Source organism: Acinonyx jubatus, chromosome B3 (genome assembly GCF_027475565.1).
Source record: "Acinonyx jubatus isolate Ajub_Pintada_27869175 chromosome B3, VMU_Ajub_asm_v1.0, whole genome shotgun sequence".
In the NCBI taxonomy this organism is placed as follows: Eukaryota; Metazoa; Chordata; class Mammalia; order Carnivora; family Felidae; genus Acinonyx; species Acinonyx jubatus.
Window position 1 is genome coordinate 55,838,307 of NC_069386.1, and position 14,979 is coordinate 55,853,285.

Genomic DNA, 14,979 nt, shown 5'->3' on the forward strand with positions numbered 1-14,979 from the left:
ACGTTTAACTCTCTGATACATTTTGAGTTAGTTTTTTATGTGGTATGAGGTCAAAGTTTCTTTAATTTTATTATTTAATTTTTGGCATGTAGATGGCCAATTGATCTGATACCATTGTTGAGAAAACTGCCCTCACTCCTTTGAATTGTCTTGGATCCTTTGGGTAAAATAATCCTACATGTTTGGGTCTATTTCTGGACTCTATTTGGTTTCAAATTTCAACATTTGGAAATATAAGTAGAAGTACTTAAGGTTTTACAGAACAGAGGTCACATCACATTTTTGTTTTTAATCTGTTTTTATTGTTATGAGAATCTGTCATTTCATTAAGTAATATTTTAAAGCATGATCTTTTAACATTAAATATCATTTTGTGTAAGTTTAATGTTATAGATGAAATAAAATATCAGATTGAGATATTACGAAGGTGGACTCATTTTTACTTAAATATGCCTTTTTTTCATTTTAAGTAGGAATAAATGAGAGTTAAATGCTCCTAAAAAGCATTTAGAAATAATGTTAAAGTGTAAAGTCTAGCATCAGTAGTACACACAGGCAAAATAGAACCATTTAAACTTAAAGATTGTTCCAGACAGGTCTGATAGAAATATCTAGATTCACACCTGAAAAAACAACCAAATGTGTGATTTGTCACAGGGCAGAGTCTCACTTGGTTATGGGGGAAAAAAAAGAAAAGAAAGAAAGAAAAAAAAAAAGCACCTCATTAGCAACAGCTGCAACAATGAGCACCAGAGCAAGCAATGCATTTTCAGCCTGTCTTCAGTAATAAGAGTACAAGCCATGTTGTGTGGGCTGCTTGTCAACTTCTAGGAACATTCCTGCCAGCTAGAAAGAGAGGCTGTAGCTGTCCAGCCAGTCACTTTGCCCACAGCAGAGAAGGGATATTATAGCAAAGGCTGGACTGCAAAGGAAAACTTCTTAGATTTATCAGTATATCAGAAAGCATCTCAAGCTTGCTTGATTTCCTTGTTCAGGATTGTCACTTTTCCCTCTGTGTGTACTTCTGCTGCAAGTGGCATTTTTACTGAACAAAAGAATCAAACAGAAACACCAGTGTGGAGTGACTCCCTGTTCTAAAAGCACATCTCCAGTACACTTTGATCACAGGCTTTCTGCATTAGCATTCTGTGCAGGAGTAAAAGAAAAGCTATTCATAGTGCAGAAGAGAAAACTTCCCCAAGGTTTTAATGAATTACTGTGTTTGTTCAACAGTTGTCAGGTGTTTCAAATAATTGTATTGATAGTACAGTACTATGTGTGTTTTATGAGTGACAGTTAAACCTAAGTACAGAAGAAAATCTGTCCTTATATAATATGCCACTGTACATTTTGAAATCTGTAAATTACAGTTAAAGTGAACTCAGTGCAACTTGATTTAGAATCAATTGCTTTGATTCTCTAAATATTTTAGAAATTGTTCCCTAAAGCTTCACATTAGTTAAGAACTTGAATGCAGCTGTAGAATGAATGGTAAAGATGCTTATAAAGAGAACCAAGTTCACCGTAGGCCAAAATAGAACTATATTCATTCAATTACTGTTTTCTTTATTTTAACTCAAAAAAGCTTGGGTAATTACCAAGGCTGATGTAGGCACAACTATGTTGAGGGAGTCATTGAGAGCCCAAAGGGCAATAAAGGCAGCTAAGAATGGCATTTGAAATGTTGGTGAGTAACTCTTAAATCAAATTGTGGAAACTTGCAAACCAAGGTCTCACTATAAGGAACCAAGGACATTCGTGCAGTATACTTAGAATTTTGTGTCTTCCTGAAAATTCAGTTTGATAATTGTATTGGAAATGCTTAGAAATATGTTCAGGACTTGGGGATTGTTTCTGATGCAGTTATTTGTGTTTTCTTCAATTGAAAGGAAAACTTCACTAGAAGAATAAGGCAGATCAGAACTTCTAGTTTTTGAATGTAGAGAGCTGGAAAAAGTGTCACTTCCAAATATGCAAAAAAGCTAGGCAAACTGCAAGTTCACAATACTTCTTGAACCTAAAATGGAATACCAACTATAACAAATTAGTCTAATTATATTACAGATCACACTGAAAGGGGTAGGGAAGAGCAGGATTAATACAATTAACTTTGGAAAGTGATATTGTGACTACAGATTGTAAGGCTAAAAACAATAAGAAATGTATACAAATATTGCACTCTAGTTATTAAATATGTTTTGCTCTTTGAGGAGAAACAGGATATTTGCATAGTATTAAAGTATTTTCCCCAAGGTATCGATTAAATATAAATGGGGATTTGCAGTAGAAAAACATGGCAACTATTCAAATGTTTCTTGCTACTTCACTCTGAGATCTGCACAGCACAGTGTCATATGGAAATGCATGTAATTTATTTAACAATACTTTATTAAAATGTACTTATTTTGAGTTTGTATAATTACAAAGAGTGCAGGGAAATCAATCTTGTACTATCTTTGTACAGTTGTGTGAGTGTATCACACATATTCAAGAGTGGAACCGATATGTGTCAAAATGGTATGCTTATTAAAAAATGTATATTCTCATATGTACTTTGGGCTCCTTCTGTAGTGTCTATGTACATACAGATAGGTGGTAGATAGGTAAATAGAAGGATAGATTAAATGCCTTTCACAATGATTATACACCTCACAGTTTCTATTAGGGTACATGAGAGTTTTATATATTAATATTTCTTAACATTTTTCAATATCATTGATGGAAAGTACTATCAAAAGTATTCAAATTTACATTTCTTTACTTATATGTCAGTTGATGTTTTAATTCATTACCTAGGCAATGCTGTTATTTCCTTTGACCATTTTTTGTGTCTGACTTTTGGTCATTTCAAAAAGATTTTTTAAGGAAAAATTAGTCTTCTGTCACATTTATGACTCATGTATATAATATATATATTTTTTTATGTCAGATTGCTATTCATATTTTACCCTTGTTAATGGGGTTGAGTTTTATTGTGAACAAATTTAACATGTTTTCATAATTAGTTGTTTCCATTTTGTTTCTGGGGTTTATGTCTTTCATAGAGCTTTATTTAACTGAAGATCATAAAAATTTTCATCTGTGTCTTTCTAGCAGTATTACAGTTTTTATTTTTTTTAATTAAAATCTTTCTACCTAGAGTCTATTTGAATATCAGGAGTGAGATATGGATGAGAAGAGACTAGATTTCAGAGAAACGGGATTACTTTATTTATTTATTATTTTTTTAAGTTCATTTATTTATTTTGAGAGAGAGTGCACACTGAGGGGAAGAGAGAGGGAATCCCAATCAGGCTCTGCACAATCAGTGCAGAGCCCAATCCGGGTCTTGAACTCATGAACCTTGAGATCGTGACCTGAGTCGAAATCAAGATTCAGATGCTAAATCAACTGCAGCACCCAGGTGCCCTGGGATATATATTTGTGTGTGTGTGTGTATGTGTGTCTAATTTTCTTATTTATTTTTTAATTTACATCCAAGTTAGCATACAGTGCTATAATGACTTCAGAAGTAGATTGTAGTGATTCATTCCCTATGTATAACACCCAGTGCTCATCCCAACAAGTGTCCTCCCTAATGTACCTTACCCATTTAGCCCAGCACCCCACCCAGAACCCCTCCAGCAACCCTCAGTTTGTTCTCTGTATTTAAGAGTCTCTTATGGGCACCTGGGTGGCTCCATCAGTTAAGCGTCCAACTTTGGCTCAGGTCGTGATTTTGTGGTTCATGAATTCCAGCCCCACATCAGGCTCTGTGCTGACAACTCAGAGCCTGGAGCCTGCTTTAGATTCTTTGTCTCCCTCTCTCTGCCCCTCCCCCACTCATATTCTCTCTCTCTCTCTCTCTCTCTCTCTCAAATAAATATTAAAAAAAGAGTATCTTAGGTTTTGTCCCCCTCCTTTTTTTTATATTATTTTTGCTTCCCTTCCCTTATGTTCATCTGTTTTGTATCTTAAGTTCCTCATATGAGGGAAGTCATATGATACTTGTCTTTCTCTGACTAATGTCGCTTAGCATAATACCCTCTAGTTCCATTCGTGTAGTTGCAAATGGCAAAATTTCATTCTTTTTGATTGCTGAGTAATACTCCATTGTATATATATATATATATAAAATATATAATACTCCATTGTATATATATAAAAAAGATATATATATCTTTTTTATCATTTCATCTGTGAGTGGACATTTGGGCTATTTCCATACTTTGGTTATTGTCGATAGCGCTGCTATAAACATTGGGGTGCCTATGCCCATTTGAAACAACACACCTGTATCCCTTGGATAAATACCTAGTAGTGCAGTTGCTGGGTTGTAGGGTCGTTCTATTTTTAATGTTTTGAGGAACCCCCATACTGTTTTTCAGAGTGGCTAACCCAGTTTGCATTCCCACCAGCAGGGCAAAAGAGATCCTCTTTCTCTGCATCTTCACCAACATCTGTTGGTGCCTGAGTTCTTTATTTTAGCCATTCTGACTGGCTAAAGTAGCTTCTGTGAGGTGGTATATCATTGTGGTTTTAATTTGTATTTCCCTGATGATAAGTGATGTTGAGCATTTTTTTCATGTGTTTTTTAGCCATCTGGATGTTGTCTTTGGAGAAGTGTCTGTTCATATCTTTTGCCCATTTCTTCACTGAATTCTTTGTTTTTTGGGTGTTGAGTTTGAGAAGTTCTTTATAGATTTAGGATACTAACACTTTATATGATATGTAATTTGCAAATGTCTTCTTCAATTTCACCAGTTGACTTTTAGTTTTGCTGATCATTGCCTTTGCTGTGCAGAAGCTTTTTATTTTGATGAGGTCCCAATAGTTCATTTTTGCTTTTGTTTCTCTTGCCTTTGGAGATGTGTTGAGTAAGAAGTTATTGAGGCCAAGGTCAAAGAGGTTTTGCCTGCTTTCTCCTTGAGGATTTTGATGGCTTCCTGTCTTACATTTAGGTCTTTTCATCAATGTTGAGTTTATTTTTGTGTATGGTGTAAGAAAGTGGTCCAGGTTCATTTTTGTGTGTGTTGCTGTCCAGTTTTCCCACCACCATTTGCTGAAGAGACTGTTTTTATTCCATTGGATATTCTTTCCTGCTTTGTCCAAGATGAGTTGGCCGTATGTTTGTGGGTTCATTTCTGGGTTCTCTATTCTGTTCCACTGATCTGAGTGTCTGTTTTTGTGCCAGCACCATACTGTCTTAATGATTACAGCTTTATAATACATTTTGAAGTCTGGGATTGTGATGCCTCCAGCTTTGGTGTTCTTTTTCAGGATGAGTTGGGTATTCAGGGTATCTTCTGATTCCACACAAAGTTTAGGATCGTTTGTTCCAGCTCTGTGAATAATGCTAGTGTTATTTTGATAGGGATTGCATTTAATATGTGGATTTCTGTGGGTAGTATTGACATTTTAACAATATTTGTTCTTCCAATTCATGAACCTGGAATATTTACTTTTTTTGGTGACTTTTTCAATTTCTTTCATAAGCTTTCTATAGTTTTCAGGGTATATATTTTTCACCTCTTTGGTTAGGTTTATTCCTAGGTATTTTATGGTTTTTGGTGCAATTGTTAATGGGACCGATTCCTTGATTTCTCTTTATATTGGTTCATTATTGGTGTATAGGAATGCAACCAATTTCTGTGCATTGATTTTATATCCTGCAACTTTGCTGAATTCATGGATAAGTTCTAGCAGTTCTGGCAGAATCATTTGGGTTTTCTATGTAGAGTATCATGTCATCTGCAAAGAGTGAATGTTTGACTTCCTTCTGGCCATTTTGGATGCCTTTTATTCCTTTGTGTTGTCTAATTACTGAGGCTAAGACTTCCTATGCTATGTTGAATAACAGTGGCAAGAGTGGACATCCCTGTTGTGTTCCTGACCTTAGGGGGAAAGCTCTGAGTTATTCCCCATTGAGGATGATATTAGCAGTGGGTCTTTCCTGTATGGCTTTTATGATCTCAAGGTATGATCCTTCTATCCTTATATTCTTGAGGGTTTTTATCAAGAAAGGATGCTGTATTTTGTCAAATGCTTTCTCTGCATCTATTGAAAGGATCATGTAGTTCTTGTCCTTCCTTTTATTGATGGGATGTATCACATTGATTCCTTGTGGATATTGAACCAGCCCTGCATCCCAGGTATAAATCCCACTTGGTCATGGGAATAATTCTTTTAATGTATTATTGAATCCACTTGGCTAGTACCTTGTTGAGGATTTTTGCATCCATGTTCATCAGGGAAGTTGGTCTTTAGTTCTCCTTTATAGTGGGGTCTTTGTCTGGGTTTGGAATCAAGGTAATGCTGGCTTAATAGAATGAGTTTGGAAGTTTTCCATATATATATATATATATATATATATATATATATATACACACACACACACACACGTGTATATATACATGTATGTGTGTGTGTGTGTGTGTGTGTGTGTGTATATATATATATATATATATATATATATATATATATAATATACATAACATCTTCAAAAGAATAGGTGTTTACTCTTCTTTAAATTTTTGGTAGAATTACCCTGGAAATCAATCCAGCCTTGAACTCTTGTTTTTTGGGGAGATTTTTTTATTATTAATTCTATTTCTTTACTGGTTTTGGTTCTGTTCAAATTTTCTATATCTTCTTGTTTCAGTTTTCATAGTTTATATATTTCTAGGAATTTGTCCATTTGTTCCAGATTGCCCATTTTATTGGTAAATAATGGCTCATAATATTCTCTTATTGTTTGTATTTCTGCTGTTACTTTTGATCTCTCCTCTTTCCTTCTTTATTTTCTTTTTTTGGGTCCTTTTCTTTTTCTTTTTGACAAAACCAGCTAGGGGTTTATCAATTTTGTTAAATCTTTCAAAGAAGCAGCACCTGGTTTCATTGACCTGTTCTGTTTGTTGTTGTTGTTGTGTTTTGGTTTTGGTTTTGGATTCGATAGCATTGATTACTGTTCCAATCTTTATTATTTCCCATCTTCTGCTGTTTTAGAGTTTTATTTGCTGTTCTTTTTCCAGCTCTTTAAGGTGTAAGGTTAGGTGTGTATCTGAGACCTTTCTTCCTTCTTTAGGAAAGCCTGGATTGCTATGTACTTCCCTCTTATGACCATCTTTACTGCATCCCAGAGGTTTTGGTCTGTGATGCTATCATTTTCATTGGCTTCCATGTACTTTTTAATTTCCTCCTTAACTTCTTGGTTAACCCATTCATTCTTTAGTAAGATGTACTTTAGTCTCCAAGTAGTTGTTGTCTTTCCAATTTTTTTCTTGTGGTTCATTTTGAGTTTCATAGCGTTGTGGTCTGAAAATATGTACAGTATGATCTCGATCTTTTTGTACTTTTTGAGCACTGATTTGAGCACATGTCCCAGTATGTGATCTGTTCTGGAGAATGTCCCATGTGCACTCAAGAAGAATGTGAATTCTGCTTTAGGATGAAATTTTCTGAATATATCTGTTAAGTCCATTCAGTCCAGTGTGTCATTCAAAGCCATTGTTTCCTTGTTGATTTTCTGTTTAGATTTTCTCTTTCCTTGTTGATTTCTGTCTATTGCTATAAGTGGGGTGTTGAAGTCTCCTGCTATTATTATATTATTATCAAAGAGTTATTGCGTGTTTTTGATTAATTGGTTTGTATATTTGGGTTTTTCCATGTTTGGAGCATAAATATTTATAATTGTTAGATCTTGGTGGATTGACCCCTTAATTATGATATAATGTCCTTCTTCTCTTGTTAACAGTCTATTTTAAAGTGTATACTGTCTGATATAAGTATGGCTTCTCTGGCTTTATTTTGGCAACTATTAGCAAGATAGATGGTTCTCCATCCCCTTACTTTCAATCTGATGGTGTCTTTAGGTCTAAAGTGGGTCTCTTGCAAACAACATATGGATGGATCTTGTTTTCTTATCCATTCTGTTACCCTGTGTCTTTTGGTTGGAGCATTTAGTCCACTAATATTTAGAATGAGTACTGAAAGATATATATTTAATGCCATTATGCCATTATGTTGACTGTAGCATTGGAGTTTCTGGTGGTGTTCTCCTGTTCTTTCTGTTCTTTGTTGCTTTTGGTCTTTTTTTGTGTGTGTTTTTGTTTTGGTGTGTGTGTGTGTGTGTGTGTGTGTGTGTGTGTGTGTGTTTTGTCTTTCTCCCCTCAGAGAGTCACCATAAAATTTCTTGCAGGGCTGGTTTAGTGATCACAAACTCCTTTAGTTTTTGTCTGGGAAACTTCTTATCTCTCCTATTTTGAATGACAGACTTGTTGGATAATGAATTCTTAGCTACACATTTTTTCCAATTCAGCACTTTGAATATATCCTGCTACTCCTTTCTGGCCTGCTAAGTTTCTGTGGATAGGTCTGCTGTGAACCTGAGCTGTCTTCCTTTGTAGGTTAAGGACTTTTCCCCTGCTTGTTCCTTTTATGGTTCTTTCCTTGCTTGAATATTTTGTGGATTTGACTATGATATGCCTTGTTGATGGTTGTTTTTTGTTGAATCTAATGTTAGTTCTCTGCTCTTCCTGGATTTTGATGTCTGTTTCTTTCCCCAGGTTAAGAAAATTTTCCACTATGATTTGCTCATGTAAATCTTCTACCCCTCTTTCTCTCTCTTCATCTTTGGGACCCCTGTGATTCGGATGTTTTTTCCTTTTTAATGAGTCACTGAATTCTGTAATTCTTACATCATGCCCGTTTGCCTTAGTTTCCCTCTTTTTTCCCTGTTTCATTATTTTCCATAAGTTTGTTCTCTATAATGCTGATTTGCTGCTCCGCTTCATACATCCTTACCGCCATGGCATCCCTTGAAGATTGCATCTCAGTGATAGCATTTTTAATTTCATCCTGACTAGATTTTACTTCTTTTATCTCTGAAGGAGGGAATTCTATGCTTGGTTCAACTCCAGCTATTACTCTTATTGTCATGATTTCTAAATTCTGGTTCAGACATCTTGCTTGTATCTGTGTTAAGTCACTGGTTGTCATTTCTTCCCGTTCTTTCTTTTGGGCTAAATTCCTTCATTTCATCATTTTGTAGGAAGATACAGAATTAATAAAATAAAAAAATTAAATTAAAAATTAAAAAATTAAAAACAATACAAAAAATCAAAGGATGCTAGCTTCTGGGTGTATTTGGTCTGGTTATTGCACAAAGGTTGATAGAATAGAGAAAAAGAGGAAAGAAAGAAAAGGAAAACGTTTGAAAAAAATGAATATGATAAAGTAGAATAAAATGAAATGAAGAAACTAAAATAGAATTTTAAAGCTTTACAAAAAAGTAAAGAACAGTAGAAAAATTAAAGAAAAATCGTTTTCATAAAACCAGAAAATAAAAATAATTTTTTTCTCTTTCTGTATTCAAGAATATGAACAGAAAAGAAAAAACAAAAAAAATTGAATAGATGTCCCAGCGAACAGGATTAAATATTATTGAAATTACATCCATGTTCCCCTAGAAATCAAACTATGAAGCACTTCATAGTCCATAAACTAAGTGAGTGGAGAGATTGATGTTCCTCTAGAGCATACTTAGCCCAGTTCAGCGGGGCTTGTTGTAGCATCTCCATTGTCCATTAGATGGCGCTGCTTAGTTTACTGGTGTGAATCATTGGCATGTAGGCATGTTTGTGCATGCACGGAACGGGTGAACATGCAACTACCCAGTCTTTAGAATCAGAACCCAGCAACTACCCGGTCTTTAGAATCAGAACTCCATGCTCTCATCCACCAGCATTAAGCACTGCTCCTTTGTCTCCAACATTTTTCCACTCCCTGCTTCTACACTGTCAGTGGTCAAGCTGTCAGCCTGCCAGCAGACACCTCCCTCCTGAGTTTTACCTCAGATGGGGCTGTGTTTTCAAATCCCTCACTTCTGAGGGCCCTGCAAATTTCACCCTCCCAGACCCTTTGGGAATGGTCTACCCAAGCAATGGCCAGATGTTGGCCCATCCCCTGGAACTTCCACATGACCATGCTGCTGCAGATGCCCAGAGATTGCAGTCAGGTGCCAGCCCGCCCCAGAAAACATTAACGTGATCGTGTAGCAGCAGTGTTTCAGGGATTATGGTAAATCTCAACACAAATCTGGTGCCAGGCCTCACCTTTAATATCTTTGTACCAACAGTAGTGAATGTGGCGTTCTCTGGGGTCCGCTGGGACGTTTGCCTGTGGGGAGGCCACACAGCCTCTACTACGTGTCCTCCCAGAAGGGAAACCGCCTTTCCCCATGTGGCCTGAGGACTCCTTGGACCTCACTTTCTGCTCTTGAGGATTTGCTCTTCCTGCCAGAGCTCTGCCATGTGTTCAGCTGCAGAATTTCAGACTCTGTGCTCCCGGTTTATAGCGTCTTCATGGAATTTAAGCCCTTCCCTTTCCCCTTTCTCCCTTTTTTTGTTCAGTCTCTTACAGCCCCTTTCTCCTTTCTCCCTTTTTCATTCAGTCCACTCTTTATCTCCAGCTGCTTTCAGGGGGTGGGGAGAAGGGAGGGAGTGCTTTTCTTGTACTCTCCCCGTCTCCATCCTTTCATCACAAGCAAAAACAGTTCCCTACCCTCCGCAGCTTCTCTCTCCTGCCCCACGTACCTCTCTGCCCCACGTACCTGCCCCTCTCTGCCCCACGTACCTGCCAAATTCTGTGGTTCAAGTTATGCAGATTGTTGTGTTAATCCTCAAATCAGTTTTCTAGGTATGCAAGATGGTGTGGCGCTGATTTAGCTGAATTTCAGGGAAGAGAGAGGCAAAAGAAAGTTCCATGCTGCTCCACCATCTTGGTCCCTTCACTCTGGGATATATTTTAAAGTAGAGCCCGTAGGACTATTGGTAGAATGGGTATATGGTGTGAGAAAAAGAGAAGCATAAATAATGAGGATGGAGCTTGCTTGCTTAAGAAAATGGAAAATATAGTTTTTATTAGTTGTGATGAAAACCCATTAATGGAAAAAACTTTGGCTAGGGCTGAGGGTAGAATGGGAGGGATCCATGGCCATCTGTGTCAACCTTGATGATACAAGTAAAATGAGGGTTGAGGATTAAATAGTGTTAAGATTATCTGTACATTAAAGTTTAATGTCATAGAAACTGACTCAATTTTGGGGTTTAACCCCTTAGAAACTTTCTCACTTTCTTTTAGTCTCAAGTATATATTCAGGCTTTATATCACTTCTTGATGTATTTTTGCTTACTTTTATTCTTCAAGAAAAATGATTTATTTCAACCTAGTTTTCAAATCTATATGCATGTAATTATACAACCAATTGCATGTGTGTGTGTATTAGGTAAGTTTTCCCATTTCATAAATAATTTTATAAGATTGTATTTTTTCTGCTTTATATTAATAGGAGTGACTTTCTATTTACTTATGTTTCTTCTATCAGAGGGCATAATATTAGATTATTGTACTATCTTTTCATTTCTATTTTCTAATTAACATATTTTAGATCCTTAGTAATGCCTCCTTTCTATTGTTTTTCTAACTTTTGAGATGATTATTTAATTCATTCTTCATTCTTTTCCATATATTAATCAATTTGTATGTTTATAATAGACATTATTTTCAATATTATTTTCTAGGTACTCTATAAGTTTGTTTCTCATTTTCTATTTGGTTCAAGGACAGGTTAAGAAAGATATACAAATAAGTTGTAGAAGGATTTTTGCATAACATTTAGAATTTACCAACTTTATTTATTAAAATATAAGGTTATTAAAAGTAATCTTAGAAAAATGATTTATTAATATTAGAGTAAAATATTTATGTAAACCTATCTGACTTTCCATCTACTTATATAGCTATTAGTAATAATTTTATTCAGGCTCTCTATCTTTATTTCATGTTCAGTTGTCAAGGGGATAAAAAATTAGTTAAACACTATTGTGTTTCAATCTCCTTCTTCTAGTATTGTTTTCATGTACAGTTTGTGTAGTTTGATGAAATTATCTGTTGTAATGTCCTTTTAGGTTATATCTTTTTTGTGTGTGGTCTTCTGATTTATTTATAATTTTACTTGTGTTCCTCTTTCATGGTTAGGCCCAATTTTTAATCTTATAATCATTTTGAGTTCCTTGATTTTACATATTTTATTAAATATATACATGGATTATATTTTTATTTTGTTGTATTTTGTTTATCTTATTTCAAGTTCTTAACATCTCCTCAATATATCCATTTTCCCTCCTATTTTCTCTGTTTTTGTTTCTACATTGTCAAGATTGATAACATTTCCATTTTGTTTTGAAATCATTATTCACATAGCTCTAGACCTAAATTCTTTACTGCCTTATATAATTGTATTGGTCATCAGTGTTTACTGTAGTTTATTCATGCCAATGATAAGTTTTGTTTCTGATTTCCTTTTTTTTTTGAAGAAAGGAGTAGGTTTATTATTTTTTTAAATTTTATTTTTAATTTTTTAGAATTTATATCCAAATTAGTTAGCATATAGTGCAACAATGATTTCAGGAGTAGATTCCTTAGTGCCCCTTACCCATTTAGCCCATCCCCCCTCCCACAACCTCTCCAGTAACCCTCAGTTTGTTCTCCATATTTATGAGTCTCTTCTGTTTTGTCCCCCTCCCTGTTTTTATTATTTTTGTTTCCCTTCCCTTATGTTCATCTGTTTTGTCTCTTAAAGTCCTCATATGAGTGAAGTCATATGATTTTTGTCTTTCTCTGATTAGTTTCACTTAGCATAATACCCTCCAGTTCCATCCATGTAGTTGCAAATGGCAAGATTTCATTCTTTTTGATTGTCGAGTAATACTCCATTGTGTGTGTGTGTGTGTGTGTGCGCGCACACACACACACACACACACCACATCTTCTTTATCCATTCATCCATCAATGGACATTTGGGCTCTTTCCATACTTTGGCTATTGTTGATAGTGCTGCTATAAACATGGGGGTGCATGTGTCCCTTGGAAACAGCACAGCTATATCCCGTGGATAAATGCCTACTAGTGCAGTTGCTGGGTCGTAGGGTAGTTCTATTTTTAGTTTTTTGAGGAACCTCCATACTGTTTTCCAGAGTGGCTGCGCCAGCTTGCATTCCCATTCTGATTTCTTAATTTTTATTTATCTGTTAGCTCTGTAGATTACAGCTTTGATTTTTTTTTCAAGTCTGGGTTCATGGGTGGTAGAGAATTCCATATCAAATTACATCTTAATGTTAACTGCAAGAGTGAAAAACATATAGATGGAAATAATGTTCTTGTAACAGAACTTCAAAATATTGTAAATATTGGACTTCTGGGGAAGATGGCAGGATAGGAGGACCCTATGCTCACCTTGTCCCACAGATACAACTAGATAACAGACACATAAATATAAATAACCCATAAAATGTCCCAAAGGCTGGCAGAACAAACTCTTCAGAGCTAAATGTAAAGAAAAGTCCACATTGAAGAGGAGAGGAAGGGTAGAGATGCAGTGGGGAACTAAAGGGACCTCCAAGAATGTTTGTGGGAGGCAGGGAGCCTCAGTCACAGACAGTAGGGAGAAAGGGACTCTGATACCAGGGAGCCCATACCAGGAAGATGAATTCTCGTAACATTTGGCTTTGAAAACTAGAAGGGTTAAATTTCACAAGTTTTTATAATCAGCAGGGTTTAGCACCTTGAACTTTAAAAATCAGTGTGCATGGCTCTGGGAGAGCTGAAAGGGCAAGAGGAAACTGAATCCCTGACCTTAAAGAGACAGCACAGCAAGCAGCCTTGTGTAAATACAACATAAAAACAGTGTGAACAACTCATGGGGTATACAGGAGGGAAATTTGTTTAATAACCTCAGAGCATATGCAGGAAGGGCAAGGATCTTTGGAAGGCTTCTTCAGGAGCAATGGAGCTGGTACACACGACTTCCCATCCCCAACTTCCAGCCCAGATAGACTTATACCTGCAGGAACCAGTGCTGTGCCAACACTGGCTACCTAACTTGCTAACAGCCTGCCCACCCATTGTCCTGCAGACATGCTTTCTTCAGCCATGCCTTGGTTTTCAGGTCTCCTCCTATAGCAGACCTCCACACACCTCACTGACAGGGCATGTCCCACCCTGTGCACATCTGTAGATTCACCCCTTCCAATCCAGCCTGCATTTTCCCAGTGGCTGCAGGTCCCCTCATGCAGAGGACAAGCATGGGCCTCCTTGACATCTGTGTCCTGCCCCATCCAGTGCTCAGTGGTAGGAATTTTCTGAAGCACCTCAAGGTCATCTCCTTCAACAGCCCTGCTCAAACCTCATGAACGCTGCATGCCCCTCTCCCATATTCTCCTATAGACCTGCCCTCTCCAATATGCTTATGGCTAGAACCCATCCAAAGCAGTACTAAGTGTGTAAGGAGCCCCAATAGGGGCCAACACCACTCCGAAGTGACTCTTATCCTGGGAAGAGGGGAAGATAACCAAACAAACAATTCCATCTGTGGCTCCATAAGTGGGCTGGGGGCAGATTTCTGGTCTGACTACAGGCCTGACAACCAACAAAAGGTTCTCAGGGGATAAAATAGGGAAAGCACTGTGTAGTTCCATGCTACTGCATCTCTGGAAAATGATGGATTTGACTTAAGACAAGGCAGCTCTATACTGACCCACTAACAATACAGAGACCAAACCCTGCCCACAGCAGGCATAGAGAACCATTATGGATAACTGGACAGAAGGCGAGAGCAGCTCAGCCACAACAACAGGGTGCATGCAACACACACCCCTCAAGTGTCAGGTTCTGGTGAACAGTGGAATTGCTTTGCAGGGCACCACATGACCTCTCCTTCATAATGCCACTACTTTCAAGAGCAGGATGCATAGCTGACTTTCCTAATGTAAAAACAGACATATAGAGTTATGTGTCCTCAAAATGAGGAGACAGAATAATATGTCCCCAGTGAAAGTACAGGACAAAATCAATAGACCTAAGCAAAATGGAGCTAAGTAGTGTGCTAAATGGAGAATATAAAGTAAGTGTCATAAAGATACTCACAGGATTTGAGAAAAGTGA